The following is a 7,540-nucleotide window of genomic DNA, read 5'->3' as shown; positions in this document are numbered from 1 at the left end:
CACGAAATTTGAACTGCATTACTGCACTGGAAATATGAAAAATGAGAGCTTTTAGCGCATAAAAATGGCCAATTTTATGTGTACCTGGTAGCCTCTTTACGGCATCTCTCTTATACCAGGTCCTACGCTTGCTTTACCTCGCTGAGAATAAACGTCTCCATCTGAATGGGTACATGTGAAAACCTCTTACTAGACTAAAATTCTCTCTCTCTGTGGAGGGGTATTGGACCTGCTGTAATTAAAACACCTGAAGCTAGGAGGCGGAGTGCACGATCAGAAGGCTAGAGAATACATTTCAAAAAACCTGACCTGCACATCCATTTTTGGATGTGCAGGTAAGGTTTTTGAAATGTATTAGGTGGAGATGCAGTGTCAGCAGTGCGTTTCCGTCTGCATTGACGCAAACAACTATCCTGGATAACCAGGGACATGGCCATATCAAGCTAGTTACGAAAAAGGAACTTAACTAACATGTCCTTGACTTGGGCAGAGAGTCCAGAGCAAAATAGATGGTGCAGAGCCTGGCCATTCTACTGCGAGTCTGTGGCTCAGCACCGAAACTCCAGACAGTAATCCTCAGCAGGACATTGTCCCTGATGGAGGGCAGTTAATTTACTTTCAGTGAAAGCTATTTGATCATTATCATCATATAGGAGCCCAAAGGCCTGAAAAAAAGATTCTACAGAGAAGAGTTCTGGCACATCAAGGGGTAGGGAGAAGGCCCAAGCCATGGGGTCTCCTATTCAGCAAGGATATGATGAATCCCATACACTTAATCTCAGATGAATGTGGGCGGACACTGGAATACAGATGACAGCATTTTTAAAGGAAAAATGTTTTTCACCTGGAAATCAGACAGGCAGGTCAACTTGTGGGTCAGAATAGGTCAAGAGAGGTGCTGCAGGGGCTTAGGCCTGAGTAGTTTCATGATGCTGAAACTGCCCTGCAAGATCCTGGACACTGGACCAGGTCTTGCATTTGATCCCCCAATCACTTGTATGGGATCCATACATTTTGTGGGCCAGGTGTATTCTGTCAGAGGTCACAGGCACAAAAAGGCTACCTCAGTCAGTCTTGGAGCAAGCTACTCCATATGGCAGATACCAGAAGAACTCCGGCCTTCACCCATTAAGCCCTCTATAGAAATCTGGTCTTACAACAGGCCCATTGAATTGCTTCCATGGAAAAGCTGCTGTCCGAAGAAGCAAGAGAATGATCTGGGAGGCTGGTCAAATCCAAAAGTGTAGAGAAAATACAAAATCATCAGGCAGGAGAAATGTCAATAAACTAGTTGAGGTCAAAACAGGCTATATCTAGCTGTTTTCAGAAGCAAGCTGGGAATTTTAGTTGGATGTAGTGCGCAGGGGGCTGATAACTCCAGCTATGCTATGCACACACCCATACTGCCAGACGGGATAGTCATACATGTAATATAATGCACAGCCCATAGTCATCTATATACAGTGGGGGGAATAAGTATTTGATCCCTTACTGATTTTGTAAGTTTGCCAACTGACAAAGACATGAACAGTCTATAATTTTAACCCCTTTCTGACATCGGACGTACTATCGTGTCGAGGTGGGGTGGGCCCGTATGACCACCGACGGGATAGTACGTCATACGCGATCGGCCGCACTCACGGGGGGAGTGCGGCCGATCGCGGCCGGGTGTCAGCTGACTATCGCAGCTGACATCCGACACTATGTGTCAAGAGTGGTCACGGACCGCCCCCGGCACATTAACCCCCGGCACACTGCGATCAAACATGATCGCAGTGTTCCAGCTGTATAGGGAAGCATCGCGCAGGGAGGGGGCTTCCTGCGGGCTTCCCTGAGCCCCCCGGTGCAACACGATGTGATCGCTTTGCTGCGAGGGTCTCTTACTTCCTCCTCCCTACAGCAGGCACGGATACAAAATGGCCGCTGCATCAGGGTCCTGCAGGGAGGTGGCTTCACTGCGCCTGCTCAGAGCAGGCGCCGGGAAGCCTCCAGGAGTGCACGTCAGATTGCTGATCTGACACAGTGCACAGCAAAGTGTCAGATCAGCGATCTTACACTATAACATGATGCCCCCCCTCTGGGGCAATGTTATAGTGTACAAAAAAAAATATTCACATATGTAAAAAAAAATAAATTTTAAATTCCTAAAAAAAAATATATATATTGTTTCTATAAATACATTTCTTTATCTAAATAAAAAAAACAATAAAAGTACACATATTTAGTATCGCCGCGTCTGTAACGACCCCACCTATAAAACTATATCACTAGTTAACCCCTTCAGTGAACACCGTAAAAAAAAAACAAGGCAAAAAAAACCGCTTCAATATCATACTGCCAAACAAAAAGTCGAATAACACGCGATCAAAAAGACTGATATAACTAAACATGGTACCACTGAAAACGGCATCTTGTCCCGCAAAAAACGAGCCATGATACAGCGTCATCAGCGAAAAAATAAAAAAGTTATAGTCCTCAGAATAAAGCGATGCAAAAATAATTATTTTTTCTATAAAATAGTTTTTATCGTGTAACAGCGCCAAAACATAAAAAATGATATAACTGAGGTATCGCTGTAATCGTACTGACCCGAAGAATAAAACTGCTTGATCAATTTTACCAAAGGCGGAACGGTATAAACGCCTCCCCCAAAATAAATTCATGAATAGCTGGTTTTTGGTCATTCTGCTTCACAAAAATTGGAATAAAAAGCGATCAAAAAATGTCATGTTACCAATAAAAATGTCAACTCGTCCCGCAAAAATCAAGACCTCACATGACTCTGTGGACCCAAATATGGAAAAATTATAGCTCTCAAAATGTGGTAACGCAAAAAATATTTTTTGCAATAAAAAGCGTCTTTCAGTGTGTGACAGCTGCCAATCATAAAAATCCGCTAAAAAATCAGATATAAAAGTAAATCAAACCCCCCTTCATCACCCCCTTAGTTAGGGAAAAATAAAAAAATAAAAAAAAAGTATTTATTTCCATTTTCCCATTAGGGTTAGGGCTAGGGTTAGGGTTAGGGTTAGGGCTAGGGTTAGGGCTAGGGCTACGGTTAGGGCTAGGGTTAGGGCTAGGGTTAGGGTTGTGGCTAGGGTTAAGGCTACCGTTAGGGTTGGGGCTAAAGTTAGGGTTAGGGTTGGGGCTAAAGTTAGGGTTAGGGTTTGGATTACATTTACGGTTGGGAATAGGGTTGGGATTAGGGCTAGGGGTGTGTCAGGGATAGAGGTGTGGTTAGGGTTACCATTGGGATTAGGGTTAGCGGTGTTTGGATTAGGATTTCAGTTATAATTGGGGGGTTTCCACTGTTTCGGCTCATCAGGGGCTCTCCAAACGCGACATGGCATCCGATCTCAATTCCAGCCAATTCTGCGTTGAAAAAGTAAAACAGTGCTCCTTCCCTTCCGAGCTCTCCCGTGTGCCCAAACAGGGGTTTACCCCAACATATGGGGTATCAGCGTACTCAGGACAAATTGGACAACAACTTTTGGGGTCCCATTTCTCCTGTTACCCTTGGGAAAATACAAAACTAGGGGCTAAAAAATAATTTTTGTGGGAAAAAAAAGATTTTTTATTTTCACGGCTCTGCGTTATAAACTGTAGTGAAATACTGGAGGTTCAAAGTTCTCACAACACATCTAGATAAGTTCCTTGGGGGGTCTAGTTTCCAATATGGGGTCACTTGTGGGGGGTTTCTACTGTTTAGTTGCATTAGGGGCTCTGCAAACGCAATGTGACGCCTGCAGACCAATCCATCTAAGTCTGCATTCCAAATGATGCTCCTTCCCTTCCGAGCTCTGCCATGCGCTGAAACGGTGGTTCCCCCCCACATCTCTGGTATCAGCGTACTCAGGACAAATTGGACAACAAATTTTAGGGTCCAATTTCAACTGTTACCCTTGGAAAAATACAAAACTGGGGGCTAAAAAAAAATTTTTGTGAAAAAAAAAAGATTTTTTATTTGCACGGCTCTGCGTTATAAACTGTAGTGAAGCACTTGGGGGTTCAAAGCTCTCACATCACATCTAGATGAGTTCCTTAGGGGGTCTACTTTCCAAAATGGTGTCACTTGTGGGGGTTTCTACCGTTTAGGTACATTAGGGGCTCTGCAAACACAATGTGACGCCTGCAGACCATTCCATCTAAGTATGCATTCCAAATGGCGTTCCTTCCCTTCCGAGCCCTCCCATGCGCCCAAACGGTGGTTCCCCCCACATATGGGGTATCAGCGTACTCAGGACAAATTGGACAACAACTTTTGGGTCCAATTTCTCCTGTTACCCTTGGGAAAATACAAAAGTGGGGGCTAAAAAATAATTTTTGTGGGGAAAAAAAAGAATTTTTATTTTCACGGCTCTGCGTTATAAACTGTAGTGAAACACTTGGGGGTTCAAAGCTCTCACAACACATCTAGATGAGTTCATTAGGGGGTCTACTCTCCAAAATAGTGTCACTTGTGGGGAGTTTCAATGTTTAGGCACATCAGTGGCTCTCTAAACGCAACATGGCATCCCATCTCAATTCCAGTCAATTTTGCATTGAAAAGTCAAACGGCGCTCCTTCCCTTCTCCCATGCACCCAAACAGTGGTTTACCCCCACATATGGGGTATCGGCATACTCAGAAAAAATTGTACAACAACTTTTGGGGTCCATTTTCTCCTGTTACCCTTGGTAAAATAAAACAAATTGGAGCTGAAGTAATTTTTTTGTGAAAAAAAGTGAAATGTTCATTTTTATTTAAACATTCCAAAAATTCCTGTGAAACACCTGAAGGGTTAATGAACTTCTTGAATGTGGTTTTGAGCACTTTGAGGGGTTCAGTTTTTAGAATGGTGTCACACTTGGTTATTTTCTATCATATAGACCCCTCAAAATGACTTCAAATGAGATGTGGTCCCTAAAAAAAATGGTGTTGTAAAAATGAGAAATTGCTGGTCAACTTTTATCCCTTATAACTCCCTAACAAAAAAAAATGTTGGTTCCAATATTGTGCTGATGTGAAGTAGACATGTGGGAAATATTACTTATTAAGTATTTTGTGTGACATATCTCTGTGATTTAATTGCATAACAATTCAAAGTTGGAAAATTGCGAAATTTTCAAAATTTTTGCCAAATTTCCAATTTTTTCACAAATAAACGCAGGTAATATGAAAGAAATTTTACCACTATCATGAAGTACAATATGTCACAAGAAAACATTGTCAGAATCACAGGAATCCGTTGAAGCGTTCCAGAGTTATAACCTCATAAAGGGACAGTGGTCAGAATTGTAAAAATTGGCCTGGTCATTATCGTGCAAACCACCCTTGGGGGTAAAGGGGTTAAGGGTAGGTTAATTTTAACATTGAGAGACAGAATATCTAAAATAAAATCCAGAAAATCACATTGTATAAATTATATGGTCCTACAGACCAGTTAGACACTCCTAAACAACTCGTTACCTGCATTAAACAAAGCTGTCTTACATAGTCATATTTATAAAAGACTCCTGTACACAGACTCAATTAATCAGTGAGACTTTAACCTCTACAACATGGGCAAGACCAAAGAGCTTTATAAGGATGTCAGGGACAAGATCATAAACCTGCAAAAAGCTGGAATGGGCTACAAAATCACACATAAGACGCTGGGTGAAAAGGAGACAACTGTTGGTGCAATAGTAATAAAATGGAAGAAATATAAAATGTCAATCGACATCAATCTGGGGCATCATGCAAAATGTCACCTTGTGGAGTATACTTGATAATGAGGAAGGTGAGAGATCAGCCTAAAACTACAAGGGGGAACTTGTTAATGATCTCAAGGCAACTGGGACCACAGTAACCAAGAAAGCCATTGTTAGCACATTACGCCGCAAAGGTTTAAAATCTTGCAGTGCCTGCAAGGTCCCCCTTCACAAGAAGACACATTTGCAGGCACGTCTGAAGTTTGCCAATGAACACCTGGATGATTCTGTTAGTGATTGGGATAAGGTGCTGTGGTCAGATGACACAAAAATTTAGCTGTTTGGCATTAACTCAACGTGCCGTTTTTGGAGGAAGAGAAATGCTTCCTATGACCCAAAGAACACCATCCCCTCTGTCAAGCATGGAGGTGGAAACATTACGTTTTGGGGGTGTTTCACTGTTAAGGGCACAGGACTGCTTCACCGCATCAATGGGAGAATGGATGGAGCCATGTACCGTAAAATCCTGAGTGACAACCTCCTTCCCTTCGCCAGGACATTAAAAACAGGTCATAGCTGGGTCTTCCAGTAAGACAATGACCCAAAACATACAGCCAAGGCATCAAAGGAATGGCTCAAAAGGAACCACATTAAGGTCATTTTGTGGCTTAGCCAGTCTCCATACCTTATGCCATAGAAAACTTATGGATGGAGTTGAAGCTCCAAGTTGCCAAGTGGCAGCTTCCAAATCTTAATGATTTAGAGATGATCTGCAAAGAGGAGTGGACCAAAATTCTTCCTGACATGTGCGCAAACCTCATCATTAACTACAAAAAAGTCTGACTGCTTGCAACAAGGGTTTTGCCACTAAGTATTAAGTCTTGTTTGCCAGAGGGATCAAATACGTATTTTTCACTGCAAAAGGCCAATACATTTATATAATTTAAACATTGTGATTTTGTGGATTTTATTTTTGATATTCTATCTCTCGATGTTAAAATTAACCTACCCTTAAAATTATAGACTGTTCATGTCTTTGTCAGTGGGCAAACTTACAAAATCAGCAATGGATCAAATAGTTATTTCCCCCAGTGTAGTATAATGTACTTAATAGTCATCCATAAAGTATAATGCACAGCCCACAGTTATCCATGTATTATAATACACCTCATGGTAATCCATAAAGTATAATGCACCTCATAGTCCTCCATAAAGCATAATCCATCTCATAGTCATGCATAAAGTATAATGCACAGCCCGGTTTTAGGAAGTTTCGCCCCCAGCAGTTCGCCCCCAGCATTTCGCCCCCAGCAGTTCGCCCCCAGCAGTTCGCCCCCAGGTACACTTCGCCCCCGAACATTTCGCCCCCAGCATTTCGCCCCCAGGATGTTTCGCCCCCGCACATTTCGCCCCCGCACATTTCGCCCCCCAGCAGTTCGCCCCCGGATGTTTCGCCCCCAGCAGTTCGCCCCCGCACATTTCGCCCCCAGCAGTTCGCCCCCGAATGTTTCGCCCCCGGATGTTTCGCCCCCGGATGTTTCGCCCCCGGATGTTTCGCCCCCGGATGTTTCGCTCCCAGCAGTTCGCCCCTGCACATTTCGCCCCCAGCAGTTCGCCCCCGGATGTTTCGCCCCCGGATGTTTCGCCCCCAGCAGTTCGCCCCCGGATGTATCGCCCCTGGATGTTTCGCCCCCGGATGTTTTGCCCCCGGATGTTTCGCACCCAGCAGTTCGCCCCCGGATGTATCGCCCCTGGATGTTTCGCCCCCGGATGTTTCGCCCCCGGATGTTTCGCCCCCAGCAGTTCGCCTCCGCACATTTCGCCCCAGCAGTTCGCCCCCGGATGTTTCACCCCCGGATGTTTCGCCCC

Source organism: Ranitomeya imitator, chromosome 1 (assembly GCF_032444005.1).
Source record: "Ranitomeya imitator isolate aRanImi1 chromosome 1, aRanImi1.pri, whole genome shotgun sequence".
NCBI classification, from domain to species: domain Eukaryota; kingdom Metazoa; phylum Chordata; class Amphibia; order Anura; family Dendrobatidae; genus Ranitomeya; species Ranitomeya imitator.
This window is presented reverse-complemented; position numbering follows the sequence as displayed.